At 39.8% G+C, this 27640-nt stretch overlaps 1 long non-coding RNA gene across 9 annotated transcripts in view; it reads left to right on the top strand.

Annotated features, from left to right (window-relative positions):
- Positions 1–1502: 1502 nt before the first annotated feature.
- Positions 1503–27640, top strand: part of LOC308070597 — a 306714-nt gene continuing 280576 nt past the window's right edge. For 3 of the 9 annotated variants that reach the window (XR_013930762.1, XR_013930763.1, XR_013930764.1), the window contains exons 1-2: positions 1503–2130; positions 11854–11936. This is a non-coding gene — a long non-coding RNA (uncharacterized lncRNA). Of the gene's footprint in view, positions 2131–10337; positions 10391–11853; positions 22528–24390; positions 26660–27640 lie in introns of all 9 variants that reach the window. The other 6 variants (XR_013930768.1, XR_013930766.1, XR_013930761.1 and 3 more) reach the window with 6 other exon arrangements.

The following is a 27640-nucleotide window of genomic DNA, read 5'->3' as shown; positions in this document are numbered from 1 at the left end:
TTTTCTCTAGTACAGCATGATGAAATGGTTCCTTTATTGATACATTTTACAAGCTATGAGCGGAATGTGACTGCTTTGTCTCGAGAAGCAGCAGATCACGAAACGCGCATTTGGCATAGCAGCAGTTACGTACTCTACAGTCAAGTCCAAACGGCTGATTAAGCTACCAAGTAACTGAAGTAACATCAGACCTCTGCACCACAAGTTTTAGTTTGCAAAACAGCAGCGAGAAGAAAGCGTCACCGCACTGCTCACACAGCAGAAAGCTGATCTCGGGGATGGGACCGCCTGGGGAACACGGAGGGAAAAGCCACCCACGGGCATTTTGAGGCTCCACCACAGGCTGCCCAGAGACATGGGGGTACTGGGCACGGAGTCATCTCCTGGGAAAGCCGGCCTGAGGAACGCCTAGCAGAGGGCGCCTCTCGCCGTTCAGGCGGCGGCCCCCCCGCAGACCCCGCACCCGGACAGCGGCCGGTCGCCGCGGCGCCAGCGCGGGCACGAGGAACGGCTCCCAACATGGCCGCCGCGAACAAAAGGGCTGCGGGAGCGGGAGGGGCGCCCCCCGCAGGAGGCAGGCGCTACCCTGCCGCATGGAGCTGGCGGCTCCGGCCGCACCGAGCCCCCCCCCGCCCCTTCCCCCACCAGGCGCCGCCCGTTTCCAGGCTCAGGCGCCGCCAGGAGCCCGGCCGGCTCTTTGTTCTCCGCCAGGGAGGCGAGCACGCTCCGCTCCGAAGCCGGCGGAAGACGGCGCCACCCGCCCCGGGCCGCGAGGGAGGGGGCAGCGGTCGGTGTCGCTCCGCATCGCCCCCCGGCCTCGAGCAGCGCCTTCGCTTTACTCGCCGCCTCAGCCTCAACAGGAGACATGGGTGAGGCTGCTGCCAACATCACGGCCCCTCGGCAGTCCGCTCCCCCTTCCACGGGATACAGACACAGGGATAAATGCACCACAAAAACACCCCACCCCTACAAGAAACCACTAAAACCCCTCGCCACCGACTCTTTCGGAACAGACAACTTCCACACCACCACCACCCCCCGCTCCCAGCAATGCGGATCCTTAAAGATCCCAAAAAACCGCAGCAGTGTACCGAGACTACTCCCCTCCAAGGGCAAACCTCTCGGGCAGCCGGGCCCCCAGAGACCGCAGCAAGAGACAGGACCCTGCAGCCGATCCGATCCCCCAAAGGACATTACCCGACCTCACCTCCCCCGCTGCAGATACGCGGCTCTAAACTCAAACGCTTCTGCTCAGCTTCCCCTCCGCGCCTAACGGGGGCTGGCAATCTCCTCTACCCCTCCGCTTAGCGCCCGCGCTATCCCGAACGCGAACAGCGGGAACGGCCGTCGACGCGAGCCGCCATTTTGTGCGGTAGAAAACGAGAAGCCGACGAGAAAATGGCGGCCACTTCGGGCCGCCGCCATTTTAAGCTGCAGCTGCAGCAGTACCCATTCCCTCCCAACCCCCAGAGCAACTCTCCCGCCGCTCCAGCATTTCTCACCTTCCCTAAGGCCTTGTCAGCTTCCCCGGGTCCCGGCGGCTACCAAGGGCAGGGGAAAAGGCAAAAGAAGGGGGGGGAGGGGAAGGGAGCCGGGGACCGGGGCTGGGGAGGGGAAGGGGGGAGCGCGCGGGACAGGGCGAGTCTCCGAGTCACCACAGCAGAAGCAGCAACCCAACACTTCCCTCCGCCACCTCCATAGAGAGCCGGCTCGCTGCCGCGTCTAAAGCGCACCGAGGCAGCCCCACTAACTTTATTACCCTTCACGCAACCTAGCCCACCTCTCTCCAGGAGCCGCCAATCGCCGCCAAGGGCTCCGCCCGTCTTGCCAATCACAGCCGAGAAAGGGGGTGGCCTTAAGAGCTAAGTGGGCGGAGGAGGGAGGAAGTTTGGTTGAACTGTGCAACCGCCGCAGTGCAGCATCCGTATTCGCGAAAGCCGTTACGCCACGGGCTTGGCGGTAGGGCCTAGGAGGGAAAGGAAATTTGCGCAAGTGGCGTACCCGGTTAATGGCGGCAGTTTGGCTGCCACTCTCCTTCGCTGTTTGCTCCTGTACTTCAACCATCACAGAGCCCCAGTTCTAGAGGCCTAGAGTGTGAGTTACAGTTGATCCTGCCACGTTCTTGGAAAGGTAGTTTAAGATGTGTATTCTCGTAAGGTTTTTTGGCTTGTCTTTTTTTTATTTATTTATTTAATACATTTATTTAAGGCTAGGTTTCCCTTCGGGCAGACCACATTTCAAATTTGGTTGAGGTAAAAGATTAGCTGATTATGGGCTGTAGTCCTGAGCTTGCAATCAGATCCGAAGGAGGAGACTTGCCATTCGTGCTCCAAGAGCCTGTCTGTACGGATCCGATTTCAGGTTTGCTTTCTGGGTTTGGAAACTATTTCTCTCTCTGCATGTGCTTCTAGGTATTAACTGGCCGGTCCATGGCAGGGTGTCCTCCAGGCAACCCATGGGCAACCAGGATTCCTGAGAGACATTTTCATGTATTTGTCATGCTAAGCACACAGCTGGTGGGGTTTTCTTGCTCCTGCTCAGTTAAACAAAACAAAGATGGCCAGGCTTTTAGCTGTAGGTGGAAGTTTGAGTCGAGGGAGACTTCCAAAGACTCGGCAGTGTGAGGTTTTATCCTTTTAACGTCAGGTCTCCGGCCCTGATCGTCACTGAGGTAGCAGCTACCTGGACTTGCCAAAGATTCAAACTTACTTGTCCTAGATGGGGCAGGACAGAAAACAAACTCCACAAACCTCCACATCTGCTTTGTTCGTGCATACGCCTTCCGCTTTCGGTTTGTATGACTCATAATTCAGATGACTGGGAGAAAGTGATACATGTAATAACTCTTGAACCATATAGACGGCAAGTCCGAACAAATGGTATTGCAGAACTTATAGTTTCCCAGAGCCAACCTCATTCCTAATGCTTTCAACACAGTGTGCCACAATGTCCCAAGGGTTATATAAAACCTAAAGGCTGTCATACATCTTCCATTGCATCTTATCTGGGATGAAGTTTGTTCAATATAGGTTTCCCCACCTTGTACCCATAAGCACTAAGGACAGTTTACTTATCAGATTGTGTCATGAAAAATCTTGAATAAACTACCTGGAACTAAGTTTTGAGCACATAAGTGTTGCATAAGGGTGAACATAACTGTGACAGGTACTTGTCATACCGGAATTTTTATATAATGACACTTTCCTGCATTTAACAATGGTTATATTACTGTGGGAGCTTGGACCTCACATACGAATCTGCAAGAGCAGCACTGTGCAGAACTCCATTGAAATCAATGGGATCCATTTTGAAAGAAAGGGGTCAATGGGCACAGAGGGAACAGCAAAGTCAACAAGATTTAAAACAATATTAAAACCAGTTAATATTCTTGAAATGGACATTCTCAAGTAAAAAGTAATAAAAATACTTGCAAATATTAAAAACGGAAGTGAAAGCAAGGATTTTATTTTGCATTGGATGGCAGCGTATTCTCATGCAGTGCTTCCAGCATAAAGCATTCCAACACCATTTAGGGCAGAGACCCTGGAAGTGAAATTCAGGAGAATTTGCCTTTTTCTTTGGGGGGAGGGGAGGAGGACGAGAGGAAAAGGAGAATAGAATGGAAAACCTGCAAAACACAGTAGGTACATATTGACATTTTTTGTTTATTGTAAAGCATACCATAAAATACTTATTACCATAACAACAGAAAAACCCACAGCATTTGGTTGTTATGAGAATAGCAGCAAAGATCGCTGTTTTCTTAAAACTGTGATTAGTTTTTTAGGACTGAATCCGGCATTATATTAAGACCAGCAGGATATATGCTACCCTGTAGCTCACACTGATTTTGACAGGTGGGAACCTGGGAAGTTTCTGCACTTGGCTGCTTTGCTCATAACTTCACATCTGTGCCACACTTTGTCAGCCTAATAGACCAGCTGCGCTAGTACAATTGATGAAGGCAATGAACTGTAGTACAGAGGACAGAAAAGATTGTGGAATGCCTTCTATTTTATATATCTCACCTACTTCTTAAATTCCATAAACTATTGTGGCGGACACCATTATTCATGTCTGAGAATGTAGCAGCCCAATGGTTTATATGATTGTTCAGTAACAAATTTACCTAATTTTTTTTTAATTTGTCCCCTTGACTTCACAAAAAAAAAATATCAGCAAATGGAATTTAATAGTTAGCAGTTTCAATATCACCTTGTACCCATCGGTCACCATAGTGCATTGTCCAAATTACCCCCCTGCCTTTGTATTTTCCCCTTCTCCCTTCCACTTGCCCTGAACACCACTGATGCTTTAATTCAAATAAGCTGGTTTACAATTGACATAGTGGTTTAGACTGGATTTGTTTCTGCAAGTCTGCACTTGGAGAATCTATGGCCAATTCCTACTTGAGTGCACTGCCACTAGTTATTTGGAGGGGAAGGGTTGTCAGTGAAGTGTCATGAGGAACCTACTGTGTTGCAGACTGGCACAGAAACAAGAGTTGCTGCCCCAGATGCAGCATCTAGCTGAGAGGAAGAGGAATGCCTCTTGCTGGGCATATGGCATAGCTCAGAATCTGGCCTGGCTGCTGTTGTCTACCAAAACAACCCACAAAATGTGGGAAAGGAGCTTTGCAGAACCGGGAGTTTTTCCTTACTATTGCCAAGCTGGAATCACTGTGACTTAACACTGTGTAGTAGGTTGCACTGCAGTGATTGCAAAGCTGAGTCCTGCTGGGTGGAGATTCCGGAGTGCTGATGACAGGGTAGCTGTAGCAGTGTGGCACTGTACCATCTCCAGTAAAAATACTGCATCTCATCACTGTACTGGTTGTGGATGTCGCTAGGCTGGGTTTTATGCAGAGTGCCCCATTAACGTAGTACAGACATGCATATAGTACGAACCAAAGCATTCATGTAGAGAGTAAGTAATTCACTGAAAATCCACACCCTAGTTTACCCAATGCTGATTTCTCCAACATAATCACCTCCTGCACCTTCTTACTTTCCAGAGAGTTTTTTCTGCCTGTCTTTTTGAAAAGTGAGCCTCATTTTTCTCCAAAGCCATGTATATATATATAGTTCCTGACCCATCCCATGAATAAAGCAGCTGACATGGACATTGAACCAAACATACGGAGTTTTTCCTGTGACAGAAGTCTGTCTCAAGGAAAGCTGTACTGTAGAAAAAAAAAAGGCCTGGGAAAAGGAAAAAAACAACAAAACCCAAAACCAATCTCAAAACCACACCTATATTTTTCATTTAAACAACTTTTTGGCATTTCTACTGAAGCAGCATGCTCTTAACAGCAACCCTGTTTATACTGTGCAGATGCACTATTACAGGAATTGTTTGCATTGCCTTTTGGAAAAGTACACTAATAGTTATGTGCCTAATTTGTACAATATAGCATGGATGGTGTGAAAGTGTTGCAGAAGGTTTGTGGTAGTTCTATACAGCCTTTTAAGTTGCAGAGTATATATTGGTATTAAACTTCTGAATATCTGTAGAGATGACTTAGGCTGATTTAACAATACGCACTGAGACAAGCGCATTTCAACCCTTCTAAACAGTGGTGGACTTCTAACCACCTGGGAGGTCACTTCTTTTTTCCTTTTCTTTGGAAAATCCTTTGCAGTACATTCCAGTGAGTCTTCTAATAAAACCAATGATTTTGCTTTCATCCAGTTGTCTTCTGAAATGCTGTTCCTTATACTTTAACTCAGCACCTGGATTTCCTGCTGCTCAGAACTGGTCCTTTATACTTTATCAAATAATATTTTTTTTTAATTAAAAATATCTCCTTGTTATCTATTTAAGACCCCGAAGACTTGCTAGATTTATTAAGTATAACAATTAGCCTGGCAGTTATAATCGCACAGGACTCTTACGGTGGTTCTTTGTCAGAAGACTGGAAAGGTATTTGGGGTGTGAGTTTATAGTTAGCCAGTGAAAGCTGCCTGGAATGCTCGAGTGTCAGAGATACTGATATTCCATCAGTGAATGTTTATACAAGCAACTAAGGAAAGTGAGGCAGTGCCGATAACAATACAGCTTGCTTTGCTTTCAGAGGCCTATTTAGAACAGGCAATATTTTTAGCTGATACAATTGTACTAATGCATAATCATCATAGCTTTCAAAGAAGATCGCATATGTATTCCCAGAATGGTTTGTGGAAAAAAACCCAACCACAACCCAAACCCAACAGTGACTGTCTTCTCAGCAGGTCTAGTCCAATGAAACATGTAAGCTGCAAAATTTTTATGTTCTCTAGTCATCTGAAATGACAGATTTGTTCATATTCTTTCGCATCAGCAGAGTGAGCGTGCTGTACTGCAATGTTCTGTTTCTGACATTGCTTAGCACCAGATTAACAATAAAGAAAGCTTTAAAATTTATAATTTTTATTATTTGCCAAGACGAGAGCTTTTCTTTCTCCTAACCACTGCCTGTTCTCATTTGAATTACCTTAAAGCATGTATATAATGTGTAATTTTTACGGTTATTATTATTTCAATTTCCTATGTTCATGTCTAATTTTGACATCTTTTAGGCCTCTCCAATAGCATGTCTTAGTGAGTTCCGTGGTTTAATTGCACAATGTTTAAGAAGTAACAATCCTTGTATCAGTTTTAAAATTTATTGCCTTGATTCCATTGTAATCTGTTTACTTAAGTGGTTTTGTGGCTGTCATCTTGGATATGAAATACTTGTCATATTCATAAACACCTACTGGAGCTGAACACAAATTACAGTTGATTGAGTTGGAATAGCATCAGTGTCCTATAGCTGCATTGCATTACTCATATTTTTATAAAAATGTATTATTGATGAACTCAGAAGCATGGATTGGAAATCACTTACGATTATTAAAATGCTGTGCTTGGTATTATCAAAATAATGTTGTATTATCTTTTCCATTGCAGAAAATGCTGTGTCGTGGTTTGTGTGTGTAGGAAACACTAGGAATACCCTATAGAACATGTATATACTTTTAGTTGCTTGTAGAAAAGGGCTTTTGTTGGATGTAGTGAGCTACTCCTTGCTATTTGCCTTATTTTTCATGGGCAGAGCTACAGCGTCTCTTCTTACAATTTAAGGTAATATTCACATATAATAGTTATCAATGGTTGCCGTTAATACAGTTTTTATTAATGACAAAGGACAGCGTTAATACTCCGGTAGGTTTCTGTAAGGGCCAGATTTTCTGTTATTTAGGGATCAAAGATGCACTTAAGCTAAAAAAAGGGTGAGGAAAAGCTACTTAGTGTTTTTCAGTCATCAAGAGGAAGCACAAATACAGGGAAATCGGGCTAATAGTTATAAATCCAGGTTGACCTTTTGGATGTCAGTAAAGTCCTTCTGTTTTCTCTTGTTAACAGTCTGAAAAGTTCAAAACCTTTCCTTAATATACAAAGATTATTATTTGCACATATGAGCGTGTTATTACAAACCTGTATTATTAAATTGGTTCAGGAACATGAAACCATTAGATTACAATAAACAGCGTTTCCATTGTTTGCCCTCTGGTTCCCTTTATTACATCCAGTCTAATTACAGTGTGTTAAAATTGTTTTTCATTTCTCTAGATTATTTTTATATTGGCATTCTGTAGTCCTTAATCCATTTAAAGCAAGTGCAGCTACTCATTGAAAGTATGTAGTTTTTCCCTATTTTGGTGAAATTGGTTTGTTTTCTAACGAAATTGCACGAAGGAGGCTTTCTTCCATTCGTACCCAAATTGTTACTTATACCTACTTCGGGAAGAGAATCGGGGAAGAGAACTGAAACCACTATCAGAATGTGACCTACATCAGCCCTAACATCTGAATATTCTCCGATCTTCAAAAAAAAACTAGATCTGACTCTGAAGGTAGCTTTTATTAACCAGTAGTTATTTCTGGCTTCATGTGGCATGATTTTATGTCATACAGTAAAACTTAAGCAGGTCCAGAGGAGGGCCACAAAAATGATCAGAGGCCCAGAGCACCTCTGCTGTGACGAAAGGCTGAGAGAGTTGGGGTTGTTCAGCCTGGAGAAGAGAAGATGCCGGGGGAGACCTGATTGTGGCCTTTCAGTGCTTAAAGGGGTTTATAAGAAAGATGGCGACAGATTTCTTTCAACAGAGCTGTAGCGACAGGGCCGGGGAGTAATGGTTTTAAACTGAAAGAGTGTAGATTCAGACTAGGTACAAGGAAGAAATTTTGTATGATGAGGGTGGTAAAACACTGGCACAGGTTGCCCAGAGGGATGGTAGGTGCCTCATCCCTGGAAATACTCAAGGTCAGGTTGGAGGGGGCTCTGAGCAACCTGGTCTGGTTGAAAACGTCCCTGCTCATTGCAGGGGGTTTGGACTAGATGACCTTTAAAGGTCCCTTCCCACCCAAACTGTTCTATCATTCTATAAAAATGTCAAATGTGTTCCGCAGATTGAAAATATTTAATTCTCTGGGGCAATACAACCCATTTCAGCACCACAGACTTAATTCCTATTAGCCAGATCCACAAGTTTAGTGAACTTAAGAAACAAGTAATCATTAACAAAAGGTAAAAAGGACTTCAGAGATGTGTTTGGTAACATGATCCTATTTCTGTGGATTCTCTGTTGTGCAATTCTGAGTAAAAATGGGAGGTCTGAAAAAAAAAAAGATAATGAAAACTTAGTTCTTTTGTGAGTTCTGAGCTAGTATTGGCCTTGCCACCTGGCAGCAGCCTCAGGTGCAGCTGCGGGTATGTCATGGAGGGTTGCAAGGCCAAGGGGGGCGGGGGGGGCATGGGGGAGGTAAGCTGTATGTATGCCTATTGTAAAATACCTGTAATCAGAAGCACTTCCAACTGGAGTGTTTTTTCCTGGATTTCCTTAGTAAAATAGAGGTGGGTTTCTGTCTGGGGTTTTTGTTTGTTTTGTTTTGATTGTTTTGGTTTTTTTGTTGGTTTTTGTTGTGTTTTTTTTTTTAAGTAATAGAATATGAATAAGCATAATTTCATACTAGGTAGTTATTCTGGTTAATATAAACGGTTTACTGTAATTATTTTGATTTTGCAAGGCTTCCAGGCTTGGCATTTACACACTGTGTGTCTGAAACAGAAGTCACATACACTGAATCGGAAGTAACACATCTGCCCACAGACACGTGTTTGTTTCAGATGTAAATAGGTGGATCCCTAGATTGAGATGATACTGGGTTGAACTACAAAATTTTCTAGAGATTAAGTTCCTAGATAATTTCTGGTTTCAGCATTATTCAGTTACGGTGCGAGCTGAGCCTGCTGGGATTGAAGTATTTAAGACAGTGACATAAAACCCACTTGTGAGCTAATCAAAAACCTTCATTCCTTCTATAGGCTCAGTACTGCATTTTTAGCAAGTGGAACTCTGTTTAGGCCCTAAACAAACACTAAAGGATGTAGCCTTGTAGCTACTGACGTAATGTTAGTTTTATTAGGGATGAATTTGACTCAGCATTTTATCCCTATTGTATGCTTGATTGACTTGTTCATTGAATGCAGCACCTCCCCAAGAATTAGCTGAAAGCAGAGCTACAGGATGCTTGCTTCAAATATACTAACTCTGATTTTCATCTAGCTCCATTAGAAAATAACAGGTTTATTAGTGTTGTTTCCTAAATAATGTTGGTGGAAAAGCTTAAGAAAAATAGGAATCAGTAATTTAAGTCTAAAGTCTGTTCTGATTAAATAAGACAGTTTGATTTGTCCACCTTTGCAGATTACAAGCTACAGCAAACGTTTGTAAGAGCTCGGCTTCTTACTCCTCTAAAGGGCTAAAGTACCTAGAGAAGCCAAAACACAAATACACAAATTATGTCAAAACTATTCCTGCCAATGGGTATTTCCATCCTCAGTTAGCTTGGTAAAAGCTTTCTGGTGTGCCTTACACTTGTCCTTCTCCTTTTGGGTCCTGATTTTCTTAAGTAATAAATACATTCTTAGCTAGCTCCCTGTTCATCTTGGCTTCCAGGAACCACATTGTAAATACACTCACATTATGTCCTTTAGCAAACAGATATAGAATCATGATAGCACTGTGACAAATAGAAAGCGTACAAGGCTGAGGATGTTCAGCCGGAGAAAGCTTTGGAAGATGAGTCCAAATGCATAGGTTTATGGATTAATTGAAATTAGAATTTGGATACTTTCAGCTAGGTGTCTTAAATCACATTATTAAAGCACTTTCTAAGTAAATAATAAAAATACTCCAGTTAAACCATATTAATTTTGAGCAATAAAGAATGTCCAACTAGAAATATAGGATGGTATAACTGGTAATTTTGGAAGATAACTGAGATTACTTTTCCTGTTTATGCCTACATAGAAGCCACAGAGGAGAATCCAAGGACTTACAGCAAAGCAGTTCACCTCATACAGGTAAATAAGGACTAAAGCCGTCTGCCTTTAAAGTGGAGTGAAACAATAGCTATATTTTGTGAGTCATTTTTCAGTACTCTAAGCTATGTTTTCCAGTTTCACTTTTCATGGCAATCGGAACCTGTAAGGGATTAATTTCAAGTAGAATGTTAAAAAAACCCAAACCAAAACAACCCCCCCCTTATTTTGGTAACACTAACATTTGCAAGAGGGAAAACAATTGGTACATTGCGCCTTCACAAATATTAGTGATGTTGGCTGTGGTGTTTGGGTAGACTAAAATTGGAAAAAAGATAATTTGTGCTTTATTTAGCATAAACTTCATTTTTGTTCTGCCTTTTATGTCTTTTCCCGACTTAAATTTTCCTCATAAACAAAAGAAACAGCTTCTTTATTTTCATATTTGTGCCCTTCCGTTAACAGTAAAAATATAATGCACGTTTGTTTCTTTAGCAACAAATTTGGGTGCCATCCTTAACCTCTGTATTTTCCTAGCATGGACCATGGACACCATTACTTTCTTCATTGTAAGCATTATTTTCCAGGAAATAGATAATGAAGTTTGGTAGGCAACAGGTGTAGTCACATCAGTTGACCAAGATGAAGAAGAACTAGTACAAAGCTAGATTATATCATGGAAAGGAGATTATCTATCCTCCCTACCTCTAATCAATGAACGTTTTACTCTTCCTTTTTTAACACACAACTATATCTACAGATAATGCATTGCCAAGAGGGTCACTCACAGAAAAGAATTTCTTTAAGACTATGCTTAAAGGGACTGACGGTTGCTTTGCGCTCCATGAATTACTAGCAGGAGTGCAGAACGAAGAGGCAAGGCAAAGAAAGATGCCAAAACCAGTTATACTCCATTTGAATTGACTGGAGGTGAACTTTGGGTGCAGAGCGCTCCCCTTCAACTGCTTTTTCTTTATTATGTTAGCAAAAGTTGCAAAGCGGTAGAAGCCGAGTTACAGAAGACAGATTTTATCTGTAACAGGCTTCATCCTGCTCAAATTGTATCGTAACTGCTATAGAAACATAAGATAGAATACAGGCAAAAAAACCCAACCCACCCAGACAGGTACTCTGCCTTCTAGGAGCTATGCTTTGGATGCTCCTTCTGAAGTCCTTTCTCTCCTCTTATCAAAGTTGAATAGATCCCCAGAACATTTGAACGTAATCTTACCTAGTTCAGGGCAGCCTCTTTACCCTGCCTTGAGCACCTGTGTGAAACCAGGACAGCAAATGTAACTCTGCTTACTGGAGATTGTCACTTCTGAATGGAAATAAGAACAAAAAGCCTTTTAAAAGAAATTCTGATTCAGGTTCAGGTCCAGTGACTGCCCACATCTGCAGAAATACAGAGTCAAGTACAGCATTTGGAGAACTGATATTTGTGTTGCTGATATATTAAACTCATCAGTGACTTACTCCAGTCTTACAGTGGTCTCTTTCTACAGATCTTTACAGGACAGATGGGTCTCACAAGTTACAAGTTTTCATCAAGATCAAGGATATTTGAACAGCAAACACACCCTAGTTGGTATGGCAAATTACTGTTTCTTTATTCAGTAAATTACTGCTCCTTTATTCAAACTGCTATTTCATTGATTTACATGTTTTAGGCAGAAAGAATCTAAAAGAAGTCTTCAGGCTTCTTTAAAAAAAATGAAAAAAAATATATGCAGGACATCACCATGATATTTATGTTTTCAGCTGTGATTTCATATAAAGAATATTATCTATGTATTGTAGCTGATGAAATTTAGTATGTCCCCCCCTCCCCCATCCCTGTAAATATTACCAAGAAGCATTCATTGTTTTCTTTGTGATTTAGCCAGCTACCAAGAAAAAGAGAAAAGGGAAAAAAATACATCAGTATTTATACTCTAGACCATCAAGGTCTCAGAATGAGTGAACCTCAGGATTCAAAAGAAGCTTTTGCAGCTAGAAACTTTGCTGGAAAGTAAACAAACAAAACTGATGTCAGAAGCCTCGTCCTCAGTCTTGCTAGGGCTGATCTTAAGAGGATTGGTTGGCACTGATGTTTCAAACCATTTGTTCTTCCACAAGAACAAAGTTGTCACTTCTGTCCCCTCAGAATTGCTGTCACTGAGCTCTTGAAGGGAAATGACTACTAATGCAACTAGGGCTGTGTGGAAAAAAAAGAACTGAGAACACCGCTGGCCTCCTTTTGATGTCAGTTGATGATCTGGCATCATATGATGCCATCTCCTCTGTATGGTGTTACAACCTATTACGGATAACAACTGTAATTAACTGCAATCTAAATAATTATGATCAGACTAGTATAATATTGGTTCTGCTTTCATGGACTGTTTTTTAAGAGGGAGATTTCAAAGGGATTTTCTTCAAGGACAACATCTTGCCTCACAGGTGGGATATGCCTGAGGTGTACCTGGCTAAGAGGACAACAAACAGAGAAAGTGGGCTGGATATGCCTTTCTTACAGTGAGAGAGTGTAGCACTTGCTTTATCTCAGTTTTGAGTATGGTTACTTAGGGAGTGTAAATCTTCAAATATGTAGATAAAAGTATACCAAGTACACTTGCATCAAAATGCCTTTTTTTGTTATTCAGGTGCAGGATTTATGCAGGCCTTAAAATTACGAAGTTTCGAAAGCAATTTTAGAAATAGACAGTGAAAGCATGGTTTGTAGTTTGGGTGGTAAAAAAGGAAGAAGGTAAGACTACCTAAAGGAGTGTACACCATACTGACATCTAATTGAAGAAAGAGTGGCATTACTACTTTGCTTATGATACCATGAGTGGAATTTATAGTGTATTTGGCTTGATAGCCTTTGCTATTAGGCCAGACTGAAAAATGTTTAGGGCTACATAGAAGTCTAACATATGTTTTATTATAAAACTTGATTGCTAAGAAAGTGTCTTGGCTATTTGCTGATGTCTAATTTAGATAAAAATATAGAAAAGAGTAGTCACACTTCATCCAGGGGGTGTATAATTACTCACCAGAGCATCTCCTTTTCACATTCTTCACACTGGAGTAGCCATAAGCAAGCAGGATTACTGGATCTTGAGTGAGAACATGAAGTATTTTGGTTTCTTGTGCAGTGTGAAGCATTAGAAAATGTCAAATGCAGAAACCTGTTACTGTCACAGTACAGCAAGTAAGATACATTGTCTTGTACATTGGCAACATACATTTGTTTGCAAGCGGCAGTGTTGTAAGTAAGTATGTACATAAATAACAGTTCCTTTCAATTCATCTTACAAAATAGACATGATTTTTGCTACGTAGTTGGCAGCAGATCTTTGAATATTGTTTAAGCCAATAGTGATGTGGAAATATGAAAGTGAGGCAGACAGTTTACTACTTTCACAATGAATTAAGAGTTCAAACTTAACATACTACATTTCTTGTGACTTGTCAAAAGAGATAAAAATAAAAAATGAAGGGCAGAGCTCAAATTACAGGTGCATGTGACTGAAATTAATAGCTCAAGCTATTATTTCTTGTGACAGGGAAAAAAAAAGTTGGATTCTGTACTTACGATATCAGAATAGATGCAAAGATTACCACGTCACCCCAGATGAGGAAACTAATTACTTCCAGCTTGGAGGTTTCTATCAAATTTATTCTTTTTCAGAAACTCTCTGAAATCATTGTTTATACCACTGAATGTATATGAAACTTGTGAGAATCAACAAGAGATCAGAGCCAACTCTGTGTCCCTACTCCCTCTACAGGTTTTTTTCGATGAGATTATGATTTTTTATGTTGACCACATGGATTTTTTTAGTGCCAGATTGTTCTGGGGATCTGTGAGAGAGATGGGTAGAGAGGATTGACTGCATGTTTTTGTACAGTCCCAGTATTGCAGGGAGGTGTAGTAAGGCCTAGGCACAATGCTTTTCATCCCAGACCGTCTATTCTTTATTGACAGATATCTGTAAACAGCAAGTGTCTTCTAAGGGAGGTGTGCAGGTAAGTACTGTTGTCTCAGCTTTTTTAGCATGTAGGTGGTAGGAGCATAGGTTTTATTAGAATTATTAGAAACCTGTAAGTTATTATTACACAGGAAGTACTGTAATGAATCAACCAATCAATTTGCATCTCAGTAAGTTAACACTGATTGAATTACTTACCATGATTCATACGTCAAAATCCTCACTTGTGTGTCCTTTTTTATTGTTTTTTGCTTTTTTAGATATTTGTGTGGTTTACATCTCTATAGTGTCTGAACAACATAGAAAAATCAGTAAATTCCTGTTTATTAAGACCTTTCATGTAGTAAATAAAATTTACGTCCCATTTAAGGGTTTTTCACGCTGCTGTAACACGGACAAATGAGCCACAGTACAAGACAAACTCAAGATGTAGTTAGTCAGTGTAACGGTGTCTGCAGCTGGGGAAGGAATATTAAGAAATAAAGGCATTGTCTTCATGGAAGAATTCGTGCTGTTTAAGTACTAAGTTATGGGCTATTTTGTACAAATGTACCTTATGGACAGTGAAAGGGTATTTTCATGCTAAAATGCAAAGCAGTGTACAGTATCTAAAACTACCCCTAAATAAATCTTCTGTCGAGAAGCAGGATATGTATGACCAGATGGAAGACATGCTGCTTCTGATACTGAAACTTTGATTTATTTTTGTAAAGCACTGCATTGTGGAATGCGATTGCACCTTTGAATTTTAGTAGGACTGTCTTTGTTCAAAGTGGTTTGATCCATATTTGAGTGGGAAAAACTGCCTTGGCTTTCTGTGTGGTAAGTATGTTTATACTAGGAGTTAGTTCAGAGTTGATACTGTGCACTGAATAGAGGCTAGTTTTCCTTTATGTTTACTTCCTTGTGTAGACAAACCCCGAGTAAGTGCGTCACACAGGAAATCTGTGGAGTCGCTCCAGTTTTATGCTGGCGCAACAGGACACATGAGAGAAATTTCATGACAGTTTCTGCGCTGAGCAGACGGAATACTGTTAAGTGACAACTCCAACAGGAGCAGATCTTGGGAAGTACTGTTTTAAAGGGTTTGCTAAAGAAGAATGTTTTAAAGACTGGAAATAGTAGAAAGAGGAATCACATGTCTTCTTTCAAGTTTAAATAATACATGAAGAGTGCATTACAAGTTCACAGCGCTTATGCTGGAATACTATCCAGTGGCCTCCGTTTTCCCATTTTTAATGTAGACATCTATTTAAATTTAGATTATAATGGAAAAAGATCAATGTCAGTAATGCTCTAAGAAGTAAGTACTTCTAACCTATGCTGGACTTGTACGCTACCTATCCTTGGCTTGTGACCTTCCTGATCTACTTATGAAGTACTGAGAGAAAAACATATGTAATATTGAAACAACTGAGAGATGAAACCTTGTAAATGTGTTAAAAGGCATCAGTGCAATTTTAAAGCTCTTCATAACAAAACAAGTGTGGACTTTTGCCTCTCCACCAGTGTAGTAAATGTCATCAAATTTTCCATTAGTATCATACTGTGTTTTCCAAGAAATGTCATCATGTTCATCCATTTCCATTTTTAAAAATCTCTCTCCAGCTTCCAAACACTATTGAGTGGGCTGGGCAAAGTTAAACACACCAATTTGAAAGCCAGATCCATTAGCCAAGATGGAATTAGACTTTCTGCTAAAAGAAGAACTATGAAAAATATTGACAGAGTGAACAGACTGAGGCTTTCTTTAATTTAGATATTGTAGTTCCGTCAGATCACATATTTCCTGAATAGATTTCACTGGATAGAATTGATTTTTTCTGGCCTAGCATTTCCCTGTCTTCAATAGCCTTGTGTTCCTTTTTGTATGATACATTAGATACATTAAATAATCCTATTCCATTCTCTAATCATTATTTGTTAGCTTCCAGGAGTCAGATCTTATTGCTAGGCAACTAAACAAGAAATCTCCATCTTTATATTAAGCAGTTTGCTGCATCCATGCCTAACCCTGTACTTATCCATACATATATCTGTAAAATTACCTAACTGCAGCTGTAAATGTCAAATCTAAACATGCTGCATATATTATGCATACTGCATTTATCTTGAAACTGAGCTGTTAGTAGTCAAAACAGCTTGGAAAAGCCACAGATTTTTTCCTCCCCCTTTTAAGATGTATTTTCCTCATATGCAACTAGCTTTAAGGGCAGCCTTGGCGCTGAAAATTACTTTTCTATTTTGGGGTATTAAAATAAGAGCTATTTATATATTGACCTATAGATTCTATATGCTTTTACATCAGGATACTTCTATATTTTTATAAATATATCTGTAAGATTTTGAGTACTCTAATTTTCTGTTTACAAGTTTTCCAAAGGAATTACGAGACAGATCAGGCAATCTGAAAAACCAACAGCAGGGCTGCAGCAGATTGTACAGACAGCAGTCTTTCTGCAGTTTTAACAAAGCTTATACATTTAATGAGTTTGTATCTGCCATCTTGGTGCTTGATTGCATTTTCAGTGCCATCCAGCTTTTTTTGTTGCTCATCTAATAATAAGATGTCCTCAATAACATCATAGTCTTATTACTAAGGATTTATTCTTATTTTCTTCAGTGTAATTTTTGTAGCTAGAGTATCACTGTTCTGCCATGGAGAAAAAGGCTTCTGATGTCAAACATTGGCACGACTTTTTTAAAAAAAACTATAATAATTTTTAACCAGTTCATGTCATGCTTTTAGCATGTACATTCATACATATGATGTGTGAGTCTCAATTTTAGAATTGTAGAATTAAAGTCAGAAGGGACATGTGGAAATCATCTAGTTCACAGGCCTCCTCAAGGCATGGTTAATCTCAGAGGTTCAGGGTGTTGTCCTGTTCGGTTTTGAAAATCTCTACAGATGGAGTTTGTACAGCCTCTCCAGGGCCTTGCTGCAGTGCTTAGACACTCTTATGGTGAAGAGTTTTTTCCTTGTGCGTAGTCAGAATTGCCTTTTGTTCTTTCCCTGTGCACCTCTGGAAAGAGTCTGCTTTTGTCTTCTCTGTAACTGCTCTCTAGGTGGTAGGAAACCACATTTGGGTTCCTTGCAGCCTTTTATTTTTTACTTGCTAAACAAACCCAGTTCTCTTAGCTCATGTAATGTGCTGCAGTCCCCTAGCCATTGGGAGAGGCTGCCTCTGGACTCCTTCCAGTTTGTCTTTCCCTCTCCTGTCCTGAGTGCTAAAACTGGACACAGTAATCCAGTAAAGGATATTCTGCATGTGGCCACACAAGTGTTGAGCAAAGGGGAATAATAGCTTCCCCCAATATACTAGCTACGCCCACGCTAATGCAGTTGGGTTTGTGGTTTGCCTTCATCACTGCAGAAGAGCATTGCTGACCTATGTTCAACTTGCTGCCCTGTGCTATACCGGTACTTAGAAGCTCCCATCTCTGTCAGGGCCTCGGTGTGCTTGGATCCTCACAAACTCACCAAACAAAAAAGAGACCGAGGTGACAGAGAGGTGAATCTTACAGGCATACCGTCACCGTCCCTTAGATGGTCACTTAATTTGGCTGGCTGAATCAGCCAGTTTTCTAAGCTAAAGCTTTGGAGAGAACAGGCCCCTTCCAATACCCAATTCTGTGTTTTGAACTACACTTCAAACCAGCTTGCGGTACTCGGTATCTACAGAAGGAGCTTATGGATACTCTTTTTAATTCTAATTGGCTCATATAGGTACACCTAAAGTTGGTTAGTATAAATAAAGGAACTGAACTGATCCATTTTCTGTTCTAATTTTGGTTCAGCTGTGATTAAAGTTGTTCCGCTGTCCTTCCTGTTCAGGTCAGAAATAGATTGGTAACTGACTCATGTTAGAAAATATAGCTTTAAAAATAGAAATGATTGCATGCTGTGGGTGATCCCATGGAATGGGGCTTCAGGTGGAGGTAGGGTTTGGAGCCTTTTTTCTGCTCTGCTGTCATAGCACTGCTATTATTTGTGTTTCCCACACAGCACTACTGCTTTTCTCACCTCTTCAACCTCACTTGCTGTATTTAGGCACTGAGGCAATCTGGCAAGTACAGTTGAGGAGATGGAGAAAAACTGTAGGTCTGCACTATATTTAGTATTTTAGTGATGCTGTCAGCTGTGCCAAGAATGTGGGAGATGGAAGGGAGATGCTGAAGCCCTCTCAGTCTTGCTCTCCTGGAAGTATGCACAGTCACAGGTGTTTGTGCTGTTATGATACCCTGTCACTTTTCTTGAGTGAAGGGAAACAGGCTGATGGGGCTGAGCCGCCACTCAAGTGTGCTAGCGGCAGGGATAGCATGCTGTTGCTCAGGCTAGCCCACATGACAGTTTGTCGTCATCCTGTATCAGTTTGTCTGAGTGCACAAACAAGGCAGACTGTGTAGCAGAGGACACAACATGTGGAAATAGCTTAAGTTTCTCCTGCGGTTTCCATCACTTTAAAGTGAAGAAAGCACTTTAAAGAGGAAATAGTATCTCGCTCTTATATACCTATGCAGCAATTAGCCTCTCCTTGAACTGCAAAGGTAGGTGACAGATAATGCCAGTTGTGGTGATGTATATCTCTGGTGTGCACCAAAGTAACAACACAGATATATTCCATATAAGCCACCAAATAGCTTTTGCATCTTCCCATTAGGGGTCCTTGAAGCTGTCCAATATTCCCAAAATGATGTTGTTATATTTAATATTTTTTTATTCAGTAATACATTTCAGTTTAAATCCCAAGTTGCTACAACTGATCAATCTGTATCTGCTATAAACATTATTCTCAATTTTATAAGCATAATATAATATACTTTTATAGAAATTATATATTATATAGAATATAATTTATATAAGCATAATGTGATATAAAAATTTATAAGCATAATGTAATGTACTTTTATAAAAATTATATATATTATATATAATATAATTTATATACGCATAATATAATATAAAATCGAGAATAACGTTTATAGCAGATACAGATTGATCAGATGTAGCAACTTGGGCTATTTTCTCTTACTGGTTCTAGCCAGTCTTTTGTTTTCCTCTAATATGAGATTTCTGTTGTAGAGTAGCCAATTCTAAGATGTTACAGATGAAACCATGCAAACAGTAAGTTATTAAATAACTGCAAATAACACCTGCAATGTTAGTAATATGTTTATGGTTTATGTCATTAAAAATCCTATATATTAGGACTGAGTTTAGCTTCGTTTCACTAAAAAAACCCTGTTGTTTTGGTTTCTTATGGGACAATTTTCTTAACCTACATCACCAAATCTCTAGATTATAAAAAACTTGTATCTGCATTTTCTATGGGCTAAGATTCTGTGAAGATATGATTGGAACAGGCTTCCTAGAGAGGTGGTCAACGCCCAAAACCTGTCAGTGTTTAAGAGGCATTTGGACAATGCCTTTCATACCATGCTTTAACTTTTGGGCAGCCCTGAACTGGTCAGGCAGCTGGACTAGATGATCGTTGTAGGTCCCTTCCAACTGAAAATACTGTGTTCTGTTGTGTTGTGTTCTTTTGTGTTGTGTTCTGTTCTGTTCTTGGTATTCTGGTACTGATCTAGTTTTTAGGATTAGTGCAAGATTAGATCAGGTGAAGTACAGCTGTAGTAATGGAGAGAAAGGTAAAAACGTAAAAGATGGGCAGTGCAGTAAGTTGCTCCATGAATACTAAACCAGTGGTGATGTGGTTATTCAGTTTGCTGCTTCTTTGCCTTTTAAGATGAAAAGTGATTTCTTTTATTTCCTATTCATGACTTAAACTGGGCAATGCAGTGATTTATATGTCGGTTATTTGCTGTGCCTAGCAAAACTCATCTTATTAGTGAATTCATCTCCAGACTAAATAAGTGCATTTCATGAATTTCTTAGTTCTCTCTTTGGTTTAGGTGAGATTTCTGAACTTGCATTTTTTTACAGCGCTTCAATGGAGACATGAAGCTGTTTGCCACAAAATATTCTGAAATAAGTGCATAGGTTTTTAAACTTCAGATAAAATGTGTTGGAGTCACAGGATAAGCATGATAGCAGATTCTAAATATGATAAAAAGTACTATGTAAACTGAACATTCAGTATATTCATCTTTGTACATGCAGATAATATGCACGTACATGCATGCATGTAACATGCCAGCCTGTGATTGCTAGAACTTAAGAGTTTCAATCTTGAAATTCCTGACATGCATGAATTTAACTTGCATCCATTCCTCCTATGCAAACAAAAAGATCTATTTTTAAAATAATTTCATCAAAGGAAATTTTATTAAGAGGAAAGCTGAGATGGAAGAAGGAAATACATCCTGTCATGCAAAATGCTCCAGCCTCCCCACCGCCCTGAGCTAATATTGTCCATGCTTACATTAGCAAGTAGCGCTGTGCAGTAAGAGCCAATCCATAGAGCTGGTGCTGAGAGCCTACGTTATATGTATATGTATATACGAGATGTCCACGTTATGTGTGAGTGGGGGGGAAAGGAGGGAATCTGCTTTGAACTAGTTCCAGTTTACTCCTGCGAACGGGAAGTCCATTAATAGTTGGAGCATATTAGATTCTCTGTAGAGTGCATCTTTCAGCGTTGCTTCACTCGGGGATATCTAGCTGTACTCTCTGATCTGTGCTGTGTGAAACAAAGTAAGGCTAGGGGGAACGAACAGGACATTCACTTCAAAAGCACACTCCTGATCTGAAGTTTAAGTCTCATGTAGATGCATCCATTGATAGGATGGTTTAAAAAACTAACATATTCAGCCAGACTGCAGGGAATTAGTACCTTCTCTCCTTTGAAAATAAATTATCTCTGTATTCACTGATGCTTTAAAAAATCATGCCAGTATATATTCTCTGTGCTAGGATGAGAGAGAGGGAAACAGGATAGAATATAAGGGTGTTCACAATGGAAGCTACTTGTTAGGTTAATAACAAAGGACTAACCTGGTAAGTGATGACATTCAGTTTCACAACTAAAATGGAGGGTACCTGGACAGAAATTTATCTTCTATATATGTGATTTTACTATTTGAAATCTTTCACTATTTACCTTTTTATAAAGCCACAACTAAGAGAACTTTCCCTGATTTCAAATGTTTTAATCTCCATAATCTGAAAACTGATAAATTTAAGACACTGCATGAAATCCAGTACGTCACTTAACTCCATAGCATTAGTTGCAGACAGTACAATGAGACTATGGCTACCTTAATTCTTCTGAGTCATTACTGTAAAATACTACAGCAGTGAATACAGAGAAATATGATAGCTCTGATGGAACTGAAGAAGGTTATGTAATTCAAGCACTTGTGAAATTAGTAGAATTAGGATTTCTTGCCAAGGCTTGTCTTCTGAGACTAGTTGTTTACAGGAGCTCTAGCGCAGAAACCCATCAGGAAAGACAATATGAGGCTGATTCTGCAGTCTTATTCAGATGAAGCAGGACCTGCTCTGAGCAGTGAATGCGTTCATTTCCATGAGGTAGTCTAGTAATGCAATACTAAAGCATGATGGAATCGAACACTACATTTTCGTGTTCAAACTCCATTTAAATAACTGAACACACAATGCTTTATTGCACTTATGTTTGGTATGGTTCTCAATGGAAACTAGTAACATAGTATACACCGCGTAGGTAAAACCAAAAAGACAGAGGCCATTTCATTTTTTACACAGACTTTGCTAAAAATAAGTAATTGATCAAGTGAGCAGAGGTAATGAGTCATACAGAAATTTGTTTCCAGATCTTTTACAAGCCTTAGCACAATAGCTGCAGCATTTCTGTAGCATTAAACATGAATATTACTGGCTTTATATAAAGGAAATAAATCCATAACTAAAAAAAAACGTATTTTAAAAAATGTGTGTAAAATGAGCATTCTTTAAATTCAGACTTTCTCTTCCCTTTTCTGAACCACTATATATTGGTGTTCCACACGTGTTACTTCCTTCAGCATTATGTCAGCAGTCTGCTGGTCAGTGGGAGTTTTGACAGAGAACAGTCTAAAGCAGGTTTTGGCAACCCGTGACTGCAGATTATGAAGGGCTGGCAGCAGAGCTAGCGTGGGGTTAGGAGCCATAGCATATTGAGGGAGTTGGCAGAGAGAACCAATACCTTCTTCAGAACTCTGCAGAAATCCTGGCCTTGGGAAGTCCCTTCATCATACTGCTGATTTTAAGGTTGTCTGGTGAGCAGTGTTTCATTTGTTTGGGTTGGAGGGGTTTTTAAGTTCTGCTAGGTTTCTGTCAGCATCCTCAGCCTCTTATTTGGGAAAGAAGAGTATAGTCTAGTGCAACACATTTGAAAAGTCACTGATCCTTGAACATTTGAGTTTTGACATCTTACTATGAACATCTGATTTCTAATCTTATTTAGAGCCTCAGTAATTTTAACCATTGTTTGATTATTAAGTGCAACTTGGCCCCTCAGGGTTGTTTTTTGAAAAAAAAGCTATGGCATATGTAAGGATTAATTAATTCCCTGCAGGTCTTTGTATTCTCTTCAACTCCCAGTCTGATTTTCTGGACCTTTCTGCATGTTCATATGTGTTCAGCAGCTAAGCAACTGTGGTTAAAAAAACCTGAACAGGTCACTGTAAAATACCAAAATGGCATTTCCCTCCTCCAGCCTTTCATAGGGTAACTGCCAGCTGATTTGAGACCTAGGAGAACAAATAACTGAACAATGTTTTTCGCCCATGATCTTTTTTCACCATTGTTCATTATTATCAATTGAAATGAAGCTTAGAAGTATGTTTCTTCTGAAGCCTTTTGAGAAATGATGGCTCTCAATACACCTTTAAGGCTGAAACATCTATCAGCAGTACTGTAAAATATGCATAGTTCTGCTGAAGTATGTGTGACATCTGTGAGAGCTCCTCTGTGTCTGCTGGTGAAATCTGAGGTTACTTTAAAATTTTGGATACAGATGAAGGAGAGCAACAATTTCTATGTGATGTGACAATTTTTGAGGAGTGAATAAGTGGTTATGCAGTAAGTATGCATGTTAAAAGCACCATTTTTGAGAAAGCAGCAAAGAAGAAAATACAACATTATGTACTAAGATCTGACCCCACAAATACTCACCTTTACAAAAATTATTCACTGAGCAGTCCTGTAGAACTCAGAGGGACTTTCCTGGGGAAAAAAATACTTGTGCTTGAGGATAACTTAATTAGTTCCATAAGGTTGTAATCTGATTATTTAGCTCCATGAAACTTACTTAAAGTACAAATGGAATTATATTATGCTTTTAACGGGATAATTACAAGTAAAAGCAGAAATCATCACAAAAGGTATATTTATATGTTAAGAAAAAGAAAACATTAAGTCTGCAAACCAAAGCATTTAAAAAATGCAAAATGCCTCAGAATTGGGCTGAATTGTTTGATCTGGAAAGCAGATAAGTGAGATCCAGGAAAAAAGATTTAAACCCAAAAGATTTCTGTTTATTGAAATTTATGTTAGTGTAATTGAACAGCTGGCTCTCAGATACACTTAGGTGCATTTTAATACATGTGATGCAATATGCTTAGTTCATGTGCAGATGTCTATGCTACTCGAAAGCTGTATTCTGGACAAAGGAGACATCTTATGACAGATGTAACAGATGTATACAAGTAAAGGCGAAGTAAAGTTGTTGCAAACCAGAACGCATTTGCTTGTTATTCCACTGTGTGTATTTGGACAAGTGAAAAAAAAACACTTTTGGAAGTAATTACTAATTTGAGGGGGTCTAAGACAAATGTCATTGCAGTTTTCAGAAGTGCTGAACAGTCAAGATCACTGAAAGTTTAAGTTTTTGAGTACTTAAGGAAACTGACTTGATATTTTTGGAAATCAAGTTTTTTGTATGAACCTGGTACACTTTAAAATCCAAATTTCACTCACCTCTGGAATTTTTTGTCCTCACCTTAACAGAAAGACCATAACCTGTAGTCTCAAAAGGATACATTCTGATGATTGAAGAACTCATGTAGAAAATGCTTTCTTTTTTTTTCTCCTTAGTAGTAAAAGATGGCATAATTTTATGACTTCCTTTTTTTCTTCAGGGTGATATTTGGCATCTGTCACGTTGAAGCTCCTGCATAAGACTAGAAAATTAGGTGTTACAGAAGTAATTGATTTCCAAGTGCATGGTCATGTTTATGAAGTCTTGAGAAGACATATTTTCATGGATTTCTATTCCAGAAGGCAGCAGTATGTATTTAAATTTAAAAAAAAAAAAGTTTGAAGAATAAAAAGAGGTATGTTCTGGTAATATACACTGATGAAATTTACTGATTAGTTAATGTATTGTGTACAGATAACCCTGTAAACTCCCTCAAAGTAGAACAAAATCTTTAAAGATACTCTTACAATCTAATTTAGGATATTCATAAATGATGCCACTGAGAAATTAGAAAACAATTTTTCCTGAACTTTGCCTCCATGAATAATTGTTGACAAAATGCTCTTCCGGATGAAGTGTCACATCTTTTTTTTCCTGTGGCTTGTGGTAAATCATGCAGTCAAAATGTTAGGGTGACTTAATTTTTTGTTAGGAAGGAGTTTATTGTATCTATGTGCCCATAAGGTTTTTTAGTTCTCTGTAACCCTGAGGCCACTATATGTGGTGGAAGTAAAGGAAATCGAGGTGTTTCCGCCTGCTAATACAAACAACAGCTGTACCACCTCTTACTAGTTAGATAAAAATTCTGTCTGCAGAGTTCAGATCTGGAACTAAATATCAAAGATGACCAAAGTTAAATTTGTTTTTTAGTTTAGGTCCAGCGTTTAGTTTGTTTCCTGCCATAGTTTTCTGTGCTTACATTGGCAATCCCTACTTGCATAAAATGAACTTAAACAGATAATTATTTTGCCTCTACAGCTTAATAAAATAAACTCAAAAGCAATTTTCTTCTCTCAAATACATGTCTTTATGCAGTGCATTGCTGCATAAAAGTCCTGAGCTGAGTAGGGCTGTGATTTTTTTTGTTCATTGTTTTGGACAACCTGGCTAGGATGGTAAAAACTTTTAATTGTTATCAGGCCTTATTGAGGATTTTTGCAAAAATTGGATTAATTCATTAAAGTACATAAAGCAAATGTAATTTTCCCTCATCCTGTGTATAAATAGCTCCTCTAAGGTATTGGATTTTTCTCAATTACTCAGATTACCCATATGTTTCTTAGGTTATAAACACATTTTTTTTTTTAATGTAAAGAAGGAGGACTGATCCTGACATTTTCTCAGTTGTGTGCAATGACACTTTTGAAATTGTAACAATCTACTGCCAACTATGGATGTTGACTCAGGCATGAGATTTTCAAAAGGCATGCTTACTTTAGAGACTAGTTTGTCATGTTTCCATCTGTTGGATAAATATTTTTTTGACTAAGTGTAAAACCCCAAATACATGTCGTCCCAGATGCTCAAGAAATTTTTCATCTGACTGCTGAGAGGCAACAAGATGAGATGGAAAATCCTTTCAAAACACCTGCCAAGCAAGACAGTGCAGTCGTGTCTTGGGGCAACTAGAAACTCCTTCAGATTGCATTTGGAACTGTGTTGGAGGGTAGTCAACTGAGATTTTGGACTCAGAGATTAAAAACAACAATCCGTGTGACACTGTGAACAAATCTTACTGATAGATAGCATATGATTTCCCAGCAGGTGGGAGATGTAAATCAGTAGCCTGGAGAGAATCAGGAGATACGAGAATGGCAGAGGGGTTGTATGCTCAAGTGCATGCCCTCTGCAGCTGAGTTCCAGGAAATATGACCTTTGGTTATTTTGGATGCTGGCTGATAGAAGCCTTTTCCTTGCTGTCTAAGCACCATGGCTGAAGAAATTTGCATTCCTACTATTTGCTGCTTGTCCTACTGGCTTTACCAGACAGGACTGGTGAAGCAGGTGAGACTGAAATCCCATTGTGTTAGCTCCCTTGCTGGCATGTAGACATTTCTTTGTTACTCACAGAGAGTATTTGGTAGATAGACATTGGGAAGTGTTCCTTCAGGGTTCTAAACCCAGTATTTTCTTTGGTAAATACATGTCTTTTTTCCCTTCCCCCATTCACTGAGATAAAATAATGCTCTGGTGGTACATTCTCTGTAAACCTTCTGTAATTTCACTTGAACAGATCTGGATTGCTCAATTAGAAGCCTCCTCTGCAACACCAATGTGCTTTCATTGATACTGATTTTTTTCCCCTTTTGTATGTGTCTATTCATGTGTTTGCTTAGGAAAAAGCAAAAGCAGATTAAGTGGAGATTAAGCGAGTGTGACAGAACAACGTTAGGCTGTTGACTACTCAACAGCAGGTTTGATGAGAGCAGGTAAGGCCAAAATGTGGTTTTTTTTTTTTAGTCAGTTATGAGTTTTACTTAATGTAGCCACAAAGAGACCTGGTGACCCTGTGACCCTTTTTGTGTGGTGTGATTTTAGCCATGCAGTTTTCCATTTTGCTGTGTCAGGGTAACCTGAGAAGCAGGTTTCTTTTCTTTTGTATTTGATTCTCACCAAGGCGGTGAACAACTATGGTCTTGGTGCAAGTTGCTGCTGTTACATTCCAAATACTTTCCCAGCCTTGCCTGCAGAATAGGAATGTGTATCACAGAATCCACCTCTCTTCTGCAGCAGGCATCCCATCTCATAAATCCTACCAAAACCAGCCAAGCTCAGTCTTGAAACTACTTCTTCAGCCATCTCAACTGTACTGAGATATCCTACACTGTTTTAAAAATGTTGTTGATGAACTTAGACGCCTCAGCCCTGCTCACTGATAGCAGAGATGCCTCTTTTCATAATAAACTTCCCCTCCTCTGACAGCGCTGCTGCTAAGTAAGCTTCTTTCCAACTGATAAAATGCAGGATATACATATGAAACATGGCGTGTAGGTGTTTGTTTCTTTCCAGCTACTCCTGCCAGAATGCTGTTCTGGGATCCCACTGATTAGAAACCCAGTTTCTTTGTCCAGCCTTCGTGGCTAGTTAGCCTGTGCTTGAAAGGTGGTTACCCAGCTTGCAGACTTGATTGTGCAGGTTCTTGGGTTTTCAAAACTCTTCTGGGGAGGTTGGTTTAAAGCTTTAAGATATATCTGAGACTGCTCACTGAGGTGAATTATGGGAGTTCACAAACTATTATTTTGTAAATATGTATTCTGTTAAGAATGTTGGAATAGGATGGAAGATCCAGGGTTGCTAAATGATGCTGTAGTAGGGGAAGAAATGCTTGGCTCTTCTGAGTATTAAGGCTGAGACTGATTACAAAAGCCTTGTAAACAGAAGTATTTCAGGACATCTCAGTTGTGTGTTTG

This window comes from Falco punctatus (genome assembly GCF_963210335.1).
Source record: "Falco punctatus genome assembly, chromosome: 10".
NCBI classification, from domain to species: Eukaryota; Metazoa; Chordata; class Aves; order Falconiformes; family Falconidae; genus Falco; species Falco punctatus.
Note: the sequence above shows the minus strand (reverse complement) of the source record. Positions and strands in the feature narration are given on the sequence as shown.